Genomic DNA, 15656 nt, shown 5'->3' with positions numbered 1-15656 from the left:
GAAGAGCTATACCCAGAAATTGTAGTGGTGACCCAATATTACAAAGATTTCAGTTCTTCTCAAATTATAATATTTAGGTTCAATGCACTCCCAATCCAACTCCCAAGAAGTTTTTTTATATTTTTGGTGGGAATTGACAACATAATTCTAAAGTTTATAAAGAAATACAAAAGACTTTAAAGAGACATTTGGTTGATTGTGTAAGTTGTAGCATTCCAAAATTAGAGCAGAATACATTTGATTTTTCTAAATTTTTCTGCCAATTCTAGGTACTGACATCTGAAATATAATTGTCATGTCTATATAATTCAGGTGTTCATTATCAATAAAATTACCTATGTGTTTTCTATAACTTGATACTGGACTAGTAGTATGAGTGAAAAATATATACAGTCCACTAAATAAGTATTTGTAAATATACATCTATACTAGTTCATGTATAATTTAATTCTTATTCTACAAGGTCACAATCACCCTGATACCAAACAGGCAAAGACAACACAAAAAAAGAAAATCGCAAGTCAATATCACTGATGAACATAGATGCAAAAATCCTCAACAAAATTTTAGGAAACAGAATTCAACAACACATTAAAAAGCTCACATACCATGATCAAGTGGGATTTATTCCAGGGAGGCAAGGGTTTTTCAATATATGCAAATCAATCAATGTGATATACCATATTAAACTAAAAGATAAAAATCATCTGATCATATGATCATCGCGGTAGATGAAAAAAACCTTCAGCGAAATTCAGCACCCATTTATTATATAAATGCTTCAAAAAATGGATGTAGAAGGAACCTACCTCAACATAGTAAAGGCCATATATGACAAGCCCACAGCAAACATTATTCTCAATGGTGAAAAATTAAAAGTATTCCCTCTAAGATCAGGTACAAGACAAGAGTGACCACTCTCACACTGTTATTCGACATAGTTTTGGAAGTCCTAGCTACAGCATTTAGAGAAGAAAAACAAATAAAAGGAATCCAAATTGGAAAAGAAGTAAAACTCTCACTGTTTGCAGGTCATATGATACTATACATAGAAAATGCAAAAGAAACTATCAGAAAATTACTAGAGCTAATCAGTGAGTTCAGTAAAGTCATGGGATACAAGGTCAACACACAGAAATCACTTAAGTTCCTATACACTAACAATGAAAAATAAGAAAGAGAAATTAAGGAATCAATCCCATTCACCATTGCAACAAAATGAATAAAATATCTAGGAATAAACCTATCTAAGGAGACAAAAGAACTGTACACAGAAGACTATAAGACACTGATGAAAGAAATCAAAGATGACATAAGCAGATGGAGAGATATTCCATGTTCCTGGGTAGGAAGAATCAATATTATGAAAATGATTATACTACCAAATGCAATCTATAGATTCAATGTGATCCCTATCAAATTACTAATGGATTTTTCATAGAACTAGAACCAAAAAAAGCTCACAATTCATATGGAAACCCAAAAGACTCTGAACAGTTAAAGGAGTCTCGAGACAGAAGACTGGAGCTGGTGGAATCAACCTTACTGACTTCAGACAATACTACAAAGCTACAGTCATTGAAACAGTATGGTACTGACACAAAAACAGAAATATAGACCAAAGGAACAAGATAGAGAGCCCAGAGATAAACCCTTGCACCTTAGTTTTGACAAAGGGGCAAAAATAGCCTCTTCGATAAGTGGTGCTAGGAAAACTGGACAGCTACATACAAAAGAATGAAAGTAGAACAATTCCTAATGCCATACACAAAGGTAAACTCAAAATGGATTAAAGACCTAAATGTAAGACCAGAAAATATAAAACTCTTAGAGGAAAACATAGGCAGAACATTTGATGACATAAATCAAAGTAAGATATTCTATGACCCACCTCCTTCCCACCTCCTCTAGTAATGGAAATAAAAACAAAAATAAACAAATGTGACCTGATTAAACTTAAAAGCTTTAGCACAGCAAAACAAGTAGTTTGTAGTTTGTCTACAAAGACACCCTCAGAATGGGAGAAAATAACAGCAAAGGAAACAATTGACAAAGAATTAATTTCCAAAACATACAAGCAGCTCATACAACTCAATAACAGAAAAACAAACAACCCAATCAAAGAGTGGGAAAAAGGCTTAAACAGACATTTCTCCAAAGAAGGCATACAGATGGCTAACAAACAATGAAAAGATGGTAAACATCACTCATTATTAAAGAAATGCAAATCAAAACTACAGTGAGATACCACCTCACACCAGTCAGAATGGCCATCATTGAAAAGTCTACAAATAATCAATGTTGCAGAGGATGTGGAGAAAAGGAAACCCTCTTGCATTGCTAGTGGGAATGTAAATTGATACAGCCACTGTGGAAGATAGTATGGAGATTCCTTAAAACATTAGGAATAAAAAAACTATGAATACAACCACCATATGACCTAGCAATCCCACTCCCAGGCATATACCCCGAGGAAACCAAAATAGAAAAAGACACATTAACTTATATGCAGAGTACATCATGCGAAATGCCAGGCTAGATGATGCACAAGCTGGAATCAAGATTGTCAGGAGAAATATCAAAAACCTCAGATACACAGATGACACCACCCTAATGGCAGAAAGCAAAGAAGAACTAAAGAGCCTCTTGATGAAAGAGGAGAGTGAAAAAGTTAGCTTAAAACTCAACATTCAGAAAACTAAGATTATGGCATCTGGTCCCATCACTTCATGGCAAATAGATGGGGAAACAATGAAAACAGTGAGAGATTATTTTTTAGGGCTCCAAAATCACTGCAGATGGTGACTGCAGCCATGAAATTAAAAGACGCTTACTCTTTGGAAGAAAAGCTATGACTAACCTACACAACATATTAAAAAGCAGAGAGATTACTTTGCTGACAAAGGTCTATCTAGTTGAAGTTATGGTTTCTCCAGTAGTCATGTATGGATGTGAGAGTTGGACTATAAAGAAAGCCAAGCACCGAAGAATTGATGCTTTTAAACTATGGTGTTGGAGAAGACTCTTGAGATTCCCTTGGGCTGCAAGGAGATCAAACCAGTCAATCCTAAAGGAAATCAACCCTGAATATTCACTGGTAGGACTGATAGTGAAGTTAAAACTCCAATACTTTGGCCACCTGATGAGAAGAAGTGACTCAATGAAAAAGACCCTGATTCTGGGAAAGATTGAAGGCAGGAAGAGAAGGGGATGACAAAGGATGAGATAGTTGGATGGCATCACCTACTCAATGGACATGAGTTTGAGCAAGCTTCAGGAGTTGGTGAAAGACAGGGAAGCCTGGCCTGCTGCAGTCCATGGGGTTGCAAAGAGTCGGACACGACTGAGCAAATGAACTGAACTGAACCCCAATGTTCATTTCAGCACTGCTTACAATAGCTAGAACATGGAAGCAACCTAGATGTCCATCGACAGATGAATGGATAAAGAAGCTCTGGTACATATATACAATGGAATATATTGCTCAGTCATAAAAAGGAGTGCATTTGAGTCAGTTCTAATGAGGTGGACAAACCCAGAGCCTACTATACAGAGTAAAGTAAGTCAGAAAGAGAAATATAAATATTATATACTGATGCATATATTGGAATCTAGAAAGATGGTACAGATGAATTTATTTACAGGGCAGCAATGGAGAAACAGACATGGAGAACAGACCTATGGATGTGGGGGAAGGAGAAGAAGGAGAGGGTGAGATATATGGAGAGAGTAACATGGAAACTGTCAATACCATATGTAAAATAGATAGCCAATGGGAATTTGCTGTATGACTCAGGGAACTCAAACAGGGACTCTGTGACAATCTAGAGGGGTGGGGTGGGGAGAGAGATGGGAGAGAGGTTTAGGAGGGAGGGGACATGGGTGTACCATGACTGATTCTTGTTGATGTTTGACAGAAAACAACAAAATTCTGTTAAGCAATTATCTTTCAATTAAAAAATAAACGAAGTAGCAAAAAAAGAAGCAAATTAAACTCTTTACTAGTTATGGTTTAGGATGTATTTCAGATTCTTCTCCTCTTTCTCCTTCTTTTACATAGACATAGGAAATTTTCAAATATACATAGAAATAGAGAAAATGATGTAATAAACTCCTGTGCACACCTTATCTGGGGCTTCCTTGGTGGCTCAGCAGTAAAGAATCCTCTGGCAATGCAGGAGATGCGGGTTCAACCCCTGGGTCAGGAAGATCCCCTGGAGAAGGAAATGGTAGCCCACTCAAGTATTCTTGCCTGGGAAATCCCATAGACAAAGGAGCCCGGTGGGTTACAGTCTATAGGGTCGCAAAGAGTTGGACATGACTGAGAGATTAAACAACAACAACCCCTTATCCAACTTCAACAATTGTCAACATTTTGCCAATATTATTTCATCTATCCTCCCACTTCCCACCTTTTTTCTAGAACAGCAGACATTGCATTATTTCACCCACAAAATGTGTCTCTAACAACTAAAGAATTTTTAACATATAACCAAAAATGTTTATCACATCTGTCAAAAGATTAATTATTCCATATTATCATCTAATTCCCAGGGAATATGCCAATTTCCTTGATTGTCAAAAAAATTTTAAGTTACCTTGTTCAAATTAGAACTTAAAAACAAGACCCAGGGCTTGAATTGGTTATATATCCTAAAACACTTCTACTCTTTTCTTTTACCTTTTATGCTAGTTACTTGTTGAAGAAATGGCATCTTTTGTTCTTTGGTATTTCCAATATTCTGAATTTGGCTTATGTGATTTAACATGTTATTTTGCATTTAACAGCATTTTACAGAAAGTCCCTCAATTTGGGTTTGTCTGAAATTGCTTCATGATTTCATTCAGGGTGTGCATTTTTGGCAGCAACATCACAGAAGTGATGCTGGCTTCTCAGAGTATTGCGTTAGAAGGAAGACAATAGTAATTTGTCCCATTATCATTTCTGTTAACTTTATTTGCTTGGTTAAGGTGGTGTCTGACATGTTTCTACACTGTAAATTTTCCTTTGTAATTAATGAGCAGTTTGTGAGGAGATATTTTGAGACTACTTTTCTTCCTCATCAAACTTTCATCCTCCAGTTTTAGTATCCATTGATGATTCTTGCCTGAATCAATTATTACTATATTCATTGCCAAATAGTGATTTTCTGATTATATCATTCCTTATATATTTGTCGACTGACATTCTAAAGTAAACAAGTACTTCTCTTTCTCCATTTACTTGTTTTTATCAGCATGGACTTAGGGGTTTTTTATATTCAGTGGGTTATATACATTTCTATCATTCCTTTTCCCATTTTTTTATTGTGGTTAAGAAACACATACCATAAAATTTATTATCTTGGACATTTTAAAATGTACAATTCAGTGGTATTAATTACATCCATATTGCTGGGCAAACTGTCACCATCATTTATCTCTAGAACTCTTCATCTTGCAAAATTAAAACTCTATACCAAGTAACCAATAATTGCTCATTTTCCCCTACTTCCAGCCCCTAGCAACCACCTCTTTACTTTCTATCTCGATGATTTTGACTACACTAAGTACTTCATTTAAGCAGAATCATATAATATTTGCTTTTTGCTTCATCCATGCTGTAGCATATGTCAATCCTTTCCTTCTTTTAAGGCTGAAAAATATTCCATTGTGTGTACATATCATATTTGCTTCTTCATTCATCTAGCAATGGACACTTGGGTTGCTTCCACACTTTAACTATTGCAAATAATACTTCTATAAACCATGAGTGTATAAATATCTCTATCAGACCTTGCTTTCAATTCTTATGGGTATATACTCTGAAGTGAAATTTCTGGCTTATATGGTAACCCTATATCAAAATGTTTTGAGAAATTTCCTTACTGTTTTCCACAATGGCTGCACCACTTTACATTCCAACCAACAGGGTTTTGATTTATCCACATTCTCACCACTTACAATATTCTGGTTTTTTGATAGTAGTTTTCCAATGGGTTCAGTGCAGTTTTAGTTCAGTCGCTCAGTCATGTCTGACTCTTTGCAACCCCATTGACTGCAGCACGCCAGGCTTCCCTGTCCATCACCAATTCCCAGAGCTTACTCAAACTCTGTCCATCACTTTATAGTCAATCCATCTGTGTCTTTGGATCAAAGTAAATCCATTCTAGATAATGTATTATTAGATCTTTTTTTTTTTTCCCATTCTGCTAATTTCTGTCTTTTTGTTGGAGCGTTTAATTTGTTTTTATTGAAAGTAGTTACTGATAAGGAGGGGCTTCTGTCATAGTACTATTTGTTTGCTATAAGCCATATAGCTTTTTTGTTCCTCATTTTCAGCATTACTGTCTTCTCCTGTGTTTAGTTGATTTTTTTAGTAGTGAAATATTTTCATTTCCTTCTCACTTCCTTTTGTATGTTTCCTATAGCTATTTACCTTGTGGTTACTATAGATTATATAATTTAAATTTATACCACTCTAATTTGAATTTATACCATCTTAACTTAAGGAGATCCAACCAGTCCATCCTAAAGGAGATCAGTCCTGGGTGTTCATTGGAGGGACTGATGCTGAAGCTGAAACTCCAATACTTTGGCCACCTGATGCAGAGAGCTGACTCACTTGAGAAGGCGCTGATGCTGGGAAAGATTGAGGGCAGGAGGAGAAGGGGACGACAGAGGATGAGATGGTTGGATGGCATCACCAATACAATGGACATGGGTTTGGGTGGACTCCGGGAGTTGGTGATGGACAGGGAGGCCTGGCGTTCATGGGGTTGCAAACAGTCGGACACCACTGAGTGACTGAACTGAACTGAACTGAACTGAAGTAACATGCAAAAACTGCTCCTTTACAGTTCCATTCCCCACTCTTTCAATAGTTCATTTCATAAAATTACATCTTTATACACTGTGTTTGAAAACATAGACTAATAATTTATTTTGCATTGCATGTGTGCTAAGTCACTTCAGCTGTGTCCAGCTCTATGTGACCCTATGGCCTGTAGTCTGTCAGGCTCCTCTGTCCGTGGGATTCTCCAGGCAAGAATACTGGCGTAGGTTGTCATGCTGACTACAGGGGATCTTGCTGACTTAGGGATCAAACCTGCATCTCCTAGGTCTCCTACATTGGCAGGCAGGCTCTTTACCACTAGAGCCGCCTGGCCACATTTAGAAAACAAAATGTGGAATTGCATGCCATTGTTACAATAATACTAGCTTTTATAATCACTCTGTATCTTCTTTTACTGTGATCTTTGTTTCTGCATAAGGCTTCAAGTTATTGTCTGGTGTCCTTTGATATCAACCTGCAGGATTACCTTTACTATATTTTGTAGAACAGATCTAGTGGTAACAATCGTGCCTAGCTTTCCTTTCTCTGGGAATATCTTAATTTCTCCCTCACTTTTGAAGGCCAATTTTGCCAGATACAGGATTCTTGGTTGATTGTGCTTTTCCCTTTAGCCCCTTAAATATTCAGCCCACTGCCTTCTGACCTCCAAAGTTTTTGAGGAGGAATTTGTTAATAATCTTGTCAAAGATTGCTTGTATGTCAAGAATTTCTTTCCTCTTGCTGCATTCAAGACTATCTTACTGTCTCTGGCTTTTGATACTTTGGTTATGTCTCACTGTGAGTCCTGAGGTCACCCTACTTGGTTTTCCTTGAGATTCTTGGATTTATATTCATATCTTTCATCTAATCTGGGAAATTTTTGACCATGTTTTCAAGTATTCTCTCTACTCCTTTCTCTTCTCCTTCTGGGACTCCACAATGTATATGTTATTCTGCATTATGATGACCCACAATTTCCTTATACTTTGTTCACTTTTCCTCTCTATTTTTTCTTTTTGTTCCTCAGACTCAATAATTTCAGTTCACTGATTCTTCTCCTTTTTCAAATATTCCTTTGAATTGTTCTAGTGAATTTTATTTCAGTTATTATACTTTTAACTTCAGAAATTCTAAATTTCTTTTTAGGTTTTCTATCTCTTTACTCATATTTCCACTTTGTTTATACATCTTAAAAAAAAAAAAAAAACTCTCTCAACATCTCCTTTTAGTTCTTTGAGCATTTTTAAAGCACTAATTTTAAAGTTTTTGTCTAGTAGATCCACCATCAGGTCTTTTTCAGGGACCTTTTCTGTTGATTTTTCCCCTTTGAATGTTTCTTTGTATGTCTTGTGTTTTTGTTGTTGTTGAAAATGGGACATTTGAATTTAACAATATAGTAATTCTGGAAATCAGATTCTCCTTCTTCATTGGGGTTTGCAGTTTTGTTTTGTTTTTTAAATGGCTGTGTACTATCTCTGTGCCAAGAATCAATCAGAAGTACAAAGTTAAGGTCTTTTCAGGTATTTTTGATCCCACATCTTTCCCTGTGTATGCACAATGACTTCTTAATTTCCTCTCACTATAAAGTTGCTTTTTAAGTCTTAAATGCCTTGCTCTTCAAAAGGAAGAAAGGGAGAAAAGTGGAAAAGTGTGATAAAAAGATTGTTGTTGTTGTTTAGTCTCTAAGTGATGTCCAACATTTTTGTGACCTCATGGACTATAACCCACTAGGCTCCTCTGTCCATGGGGTTTCCCAAGCAAGAATACTGGAGTGGGTTGCCATTTCCTTCTCCAGGGGATTTTCCTAACCCAGAGATTGAGCCCAAGTCTTCTGCATTGCTAGTGGATTCTTTACCACTAAACCACCTGGAAAGCCCAGGTAAAACTATATTGGCCTTTTAAATTCTCTGGAAGTCACTCAGTGGAGGAGGGTCTTGCAACAAAGAGGTAAAGTACAATAACAATGACATCCCTCCTCCGTACCTGCACCTCCATGTTCATAAGCAACTATCAATGACCCTAACATTAGATTCTAAATATTTCATAACAGAATCCTTATTGTCCACCTTGATTCCACAAGCTATGTGCAAGCTGCTCCTGGAATACATGCACAGCTGTCTGATGTGGGGCAGTGGGGACAGAGATAGGTAGCCACTGCTAAGATAAGAACTGAAACTGACTGAAATTAATAACAATTTACCCTTTAAACCTTCCCTTAGAAGTTGGAAGCCTCCAAAAATACTTAAATCAAACAATTCTACTAGTGAAATTGTTGTTTGAGTAGGAAGACTAATTGTTGATGTTTTATACTCTGCCATCTTCCCAGAGCTCTACTCCTCATTTATTTGGATGATCAGATGGTGTGGTCCTTCAAGCTTGCTCTTGTGTATTTTTCACAAGCCCTATAATTTTTCAAACACTTCACTTTCTGGCAGAATATGACATTCAGCCCTATCTCACACTTTCCCTATACCAGTTCTAGAATCTCTGTTTCAGGAATCTCATTTCTCTAAGAAACTTTATCATTGTAGTTTAGAATGGTATTTAGGAAGAAAAATGTGGATGCTAGGTATGGGAACTGCTTGGGAGAGAAACTGATAATAGGGTCTTTCAACAGACATGCTGCTGCTGCTGCTAAGTCGCTTCAGTCATGTCCGACTCTGGGCGACCCCATAGACGGCAGCCCACCAGGCTCCCCCGTCCCTGGGATTCTCCAGGCAAGAATACCGGAGTGGGTTGCCATTTCCTTCTCCAGTGCATGAAAGTGAAAAGTGAAAGTGAAGTCGCTCAGTTATGTCTGACTCTTATTGACCCCATGGACTGCAGCCTACCAGGCTCCTCCATCCATGGGATTCTCCAGGCAAGAGTACTGGAGTGGGGTGCCATTGCCTTTTCTGTTCAACAGACATATATAGATATATCTTAGGTATAGATATGGATCTCCATACTAACACACATCTACATTCATTTCTCTCTCTCTCCAACCATGCTGCTGCTGCTGCTAAGTCGCTTCAGTCCTGTCCGATTCTGTGTGACCCCATAGATGGCAGCCCACCAGGCTCCCCCGTCCCTGGGATTCTCCAGGCAAGAACACTGGAGTGGGTTGCCATTTCCTTCTCCAATGTATGAAAGTGGAAAGTGAAAGGGAAGTCGCTCAGTCGTGTCTGACTCTTAGCGACCCCATGGACTGCAGCCCACCAGGCTCCTCTGTCCATGGGATTTTCCAGGCAAGAGTACTGGAGTGGGTTGCCAGTGCCTTCTCCAACCATGAGTTCACACTGATTCCTGCAATTCAAGTTGACTTTACTGCAAGTCTTAGTTTTCTCCCTCCGCATATTTGTAACTCCCTTCTCCTTGACCTAAATATTCTCAATATTTCTAGCCCTTGTTCCCTTCCCCTGTACATTATCAATCTCCTGATCCTCCAGCTGCCTCTTTGCCCCAGTCTCTCAGGCTTCACTCCCCCGACACACTCAAGGAAATGAAATGAACAAGAACAAATATTTTTAACTGAAAAAAAAATGAACAAAAAGAGAAGAGAAAGAGAAAAGTAGAGAAAAGGAAAAGGAAGAGGAGTCTTTTTACTCTTTTTACCTGTCTCCATAGTTAAACAGTATTCTGTGAAGGGCAGAATGCAGGATCATGTGTGGAATGAGGAATAATTGAACAGAGATAGTCAGCACTTTTCACCATTAAACAAAGCTCTGGACTCTTTCTCCTCAACCCAATCATTCTTCTATAGAGTATTGGGAGAGTCTATCAGATGTTTGTCCTTGCTTCAAAAGTCAAAGATGTCCATTCTGCAAGCAAAAGAGTCTCCTAAGAAAACGCTTTCCTTATCAGTATAATGTTCAACCTAACCTGGCCAATCTGACCTCTAGGCCAATAGATGCACAGGCCACTGACCCTGGAACTGAGTGGACTCTGGTCATATGCAAAGGGACAAAAGTCCCTGATCAAAAGCAGGCATGCAGGAAAAGTTGGTCTTCTCTGGTGTACTCTTTGCAGAGCACTCAGACAGATTTGGCCAAGATGGGAAAGCAGTTAGAAGTTAGGGGCAGGATGCAGTTTAGAGCTCCATGACAGGGCTGATTTCAGGCAAAACTGTGAAACAGGCAGGATCTGTCCCAGGGTGGAACATCTATCCAGAGGTGACTCTGACAATTGACTTCTCCTAGACCACTCAATGGGATAAAATGGAGGGGAAAGGAAGCCTGGGAAATTCTGAGAGTTCAGTATACCGTGGGCCAGAACACCAGGGTATCAAGGAGTCTGGATTTTTAAATAAAGGAAGAACTTCAGATAGAAGAATCTTCTCCCAGAAGTGGAGTTAATTCCCAGATTTGAATTTGGAATCATCTGCCCAGTGCTAAGTAAGAATGTAGTGGTGATAGCAGTAGGATTAAGTAAACGTGAGAAATGATCACAACTGCAAAGATTGAGACAAGAAGGGAATGAGACCCTGGTTCTCCCTAGCTAGTGTGGTTTGATCATTTGCTTCCGCACTTTCACTTCGAATTAGGCAAGTTAATCTAACTCTCATTGCCTCAGTTCTTACCTAGAAAATGAGAATAATAATATCCACTTTTGTAGGGTTATTATGAGAACTAAATTAGCAACTAAGGTAAATCATCTACTACAGTACCCATCACATTATTCTCCTTAGTTTTATTTATGTCATGACCAATATCTTTCCCTTCAGTTTCTGTTTGCACAGTGTTGTGACCCCAGCTCCTCAAGTCACACCACATCAGGGAGCCCTGAAAGAATACTGACCACTAAATCCTAGACAATGTATCATAAAGGCTATAGCAAACAGATGCTGCAAACCTTTTTCTCTTCATGCTAGTTATGTATGCACACTTTTTATTCACTTGTCTATTATTGAGGACAGATGTTGGGTATTATGTGCAATCTGTGGAACAAAATGGATATGAAATTAGAGTCAGGGACTCCTGGTTTTGAATCATAGGCCACTTAGAAAATACATGATGCTGCACAAGTTACTTATCTATTCCTAGCATCTGTTTTCTCCTTAATAATAAAAATATGATCACCTACAGTCTTGGGTCATTTTGAAGATTACTATTAAGGTACAAGTCCTGCCTGACATGTAGCAGTCACCAATAAATGGCAATGCTATCATTATTACAGAACACTCAGCATAGACTGCTGCTGCTAAGACACTTCAGTCGTGTCTGACTCTGTGCGACCCCATAGACGGCAGCCCACCAGGCTCCCTCTGTCCCTGGGATTCTCCAGGCAAGAACACTGGAGTGGGTTGCCATTTCCTTCTCCAATGCATGAAAGTGAAAAGTGAAAGGGAAGTCGCTCAGTCATGTCTGACTCTTTGCGACCCCATGGACTGCAGCCCACCAGGCTCCTCTGTCCATGGGATTTTCCAGGCAAGAGTACTGGAGTGGGGTGCCATTGCCTTCTCCACAGCATAGACTAGGTACTAACAATACATTCAGTGAATTAATGAAGTGACTTCATATAATTTCTTTATGGCACCTTCATTGTTAATGGACTCTTCAACAAAACATATCCTATAAGACCATCCAGTACAATGATCTCGTTTTATAGAGAGAAAAACTGAGGCCTAGCCAGAGGACATAACTGGTAGGGTACCCAGCAAGGCAGACAAAGCCAGAAACCAGAACTTTAGACTCAGTATCCTGAGCTATCCCCACCAGCCTGTGACATGCTTTCTTGAAAGTTGTCATTCATAATGTTTTCTAAGTCATTTAGGGATTTCACTTCCCATTCTCTTTCACCAAGAGAAGCCAAGTCTCAGGATCTTCAAATGGGCCATGAGCAGTGGCTGGTGAAGCTGGGCAAAGTCTGGTGCTCCCGGGGCAAAACAAACAGACAGCAGATTTCCTCTACTGCCGTGATAGCAAATGCCATTGTTTGATGTTCCTGCTCTGCATGGGAGGAAGATGGCAAAGTCCACCTTGTTTCTCAGCTGTCCCAAAGTAAACCTCTGATCTTTACAGATTTGTAGAAATTGGTGTCAACTGTTGGTATCTACAGTTGAATTATCTTACTCTTTTAATTGTTATAAATGTTCCACAGATAAATGTTCCTTTAACATAAATATATGCAACTTGTGCAACCTATCCCCACAGGATAGCATCTGCCTCAAAACAGATTAAGTAGCCTTTATCCCTATTAACTCTAAACACCCTAGGGGAAGGTGGTGTGAGGTTGTGGAAGAATCACTGGACTGGAGCTATAAATATACAAAAATTACACACCAAGGTGTGTGTGTGTGTGTTACTAGGGTGAGAGTCCCAGGATTTTATTAAGGGTCCATCAGTACCTCAAACATGTTGAAATACTAAACATTAATAATCTGGTCTGGTCTTCTTTCCAAGTGATAACATACTTGATAGGTCTTCCCCAATTAGGGAGAGGTCCCTGTTGGACCAGAATCTTTAGACTTCTGCCTCAGGTCTATTCTGCTGAAGACTGCATGGGTGGCTCTCCTGGTGGGGGGAACTGGTGGTAGAAACTCAAAGCCAATCAGAGGCCATAGTCACTGGGTAAAGGATAAAAGCTCCAGTGTAAAGGATAAGCATGCCTGTGGCTTCCTAGGGATATCTTGCAAGGAGATAACCTAGGACCAGGTGTGAAAATCTTTCCCAATCAAGAAGGACAAAATGACCTGGAGCTGTCTGGAGCAAGAGACCACTGAAAGTGGAATAAAATTTGTATAGGAAAAGGAAAACAAGGAGGAAGTAAAAAGAAGGTCTAGACCAAAGTGGACAAAGACATAAAACCAAGAAACCCAAGAAAGCAAGGAACTATGTTTTTGAATAATGCACAAAACAACAGAAGATGGAGCTCTGTAAAGTAAGAAACGCTTTCTTGAAAATAGCCTTATTCTAAAAGTTCAGGAAAGCAAATTTCACCTAAAACTGAATACCAGAAAGTATCATGGTCAAATACTATATGAAGTTATTACCAAAAATTAAATAAGATGAAAAATAACATATCTACAGACAATAAAGCAAGCCAGAAAGAAGTATCCACAAAATATCTAAAATCTCCAAGCTACACAAAGTATGGACAGAGGCAGAAACAGTAAAGATGTGGGTAAATACTAAAGATTTTTTTCATTTTCTGTTGTTGTTGTTGTTCAGTAGCTAAGTCATATTAGACTCTTCGCAATGCTATGGACTGCAACACGCGAGGCTTCCCCTGTCCTTCACCATCTCCCGGAGATCGCTCAAACTCATGTCCATCGAGTCGATGACACCATTCCAACAATCTCATCCTCTGTTGTCTCCTTCTCCTCCTGCCTTTTATCTTTCCCAGCATCAGGGCCTTTTCCAATGAGTCCACTCTTCACATTAGGTGGCCAAAGTATTGGAGCTTCAATTTCACTATCAGTCCTTCCAGTGAATATTCAGGATTGATTTCCTTTAGGATTGACTGGTTTGATCTCCCTGCAGTCCAAGGGACTCTCAAGAGTTTTCTCCAATACCACAGTTTGAAAGCATCAGTTCTTCGGTGCTCAGCCTTCTTTATGGTCCAACTCTCACACCCGTACATGACTACTGGAAAAACCACAGCTTTGACTATATGGACCTTTGTTGGCAAAGTAATGTCTCAGCTTTTTAATACACTGTGTAGGTTTGTCATAGCTTTTCTTTCAAAGAGCAAGCGTCTTTTAATTTCATGGCTGCAGTCACCATCTGCAGAGATTTTAGAGCCCAAGAAAATGAAATCTTTGGCTGTTTCCATTGTTTCCTCACCTATTTGCCATGAAGTGATGGGACTGGATGCCATGATCTTAGTTTTTTGAATGTTGAGTTTTAAGCCTCTTTTACCTTCATCAAGAGGCTCTTTAATGCCTCTTTACTTTCTGCAATAAGGGTGGTGTCATCTGCATATCTGAAGTTATTGATATTTCTCCCAGAAATCTTGATTCCAGCTTGTGCTTCATCCAGTTTGGCATTTTGCATGATGTACTCTGCATATAAGTTAAATAAAAGCTGGGTGACAGTATACAACTTTGATGTACTCCTTTCTGAATTTTGAACCAGTAATACTGGTTGCTCCATGTCCAGTTCTAACTGTTGCTTCTTGACTTGCATACAGGTTTCTCAGGAGACAGGTAAGGTGGTCTCATATTCCTATTTCTTTAAGAATTTTCAACAGTTTGTCATGATCCACACAGTCAAAGGCTTTAGCATAGTCAATGAAGCAGAAGTAGGTGTTTTTTTGGAATTCTCTTGCTTTTTCTATGATCCAATGGATGTTGGCAATTCCATCTCTGGTTCCTCTGCTTTTTGTAAATCCAGCTTGTACATCTAGAAGTTCTCAGTTCATGTACTGTTGATGTCTCGCTTGGAGGATTTTGAGCATTACCTTGCTAGCACGTGAAATGAGTGCTACTGTGCAGTAGTTTGAACATTCTTTGGCGTTGCCCTTCTTTGGGCTTGTAATGAAAATTAATCTTTTCCAGTCCTATGGCCCCTGCTGAGTTTTCCAAATTTGCTGGCATATTAAGTGTGGCACTTTAACAGCATCATCTTTTAGGATTTGAAATAGCAGCTAGAGCTATTCCAAATTCATTTTAAAATATCATTAAAAGGTAATTGACAGCTTGATGTAAAACTATCACCTCTATTATTTTGTATATATTTCATTGTGGAGTTTCTAACCATATGTAGGAGTAAAATGTCTGATAATAAAAGCACAAAAAATAAACCAGAGAAGTCAGGGAGGTAGTGCAGCTAGCTTGTGCTGGCTTGCAAAGGCTGTCTGTGTATCTCTTCTCATCTCTGACATTACTTTGATAGTTTGAAATCATTCATGGCAAGGGAATGTG

Source organism: Bos mutus, chromosome 1, assembly GCF_027580195.1.
Source record: "Bos mutus isolate GX-2022 chromosome 1, NWIPB_WYAK_1.1, whole genome shotgun sequence".
Taxonomy (NCBI): Eukaryota; Metazoa; Chordata; class Mammalia; order Artiodactyla; family Bovidae; genus Bos; species Bos mutus.
This window is presented reverse-complemented; position numbering follows the sequence as displayed.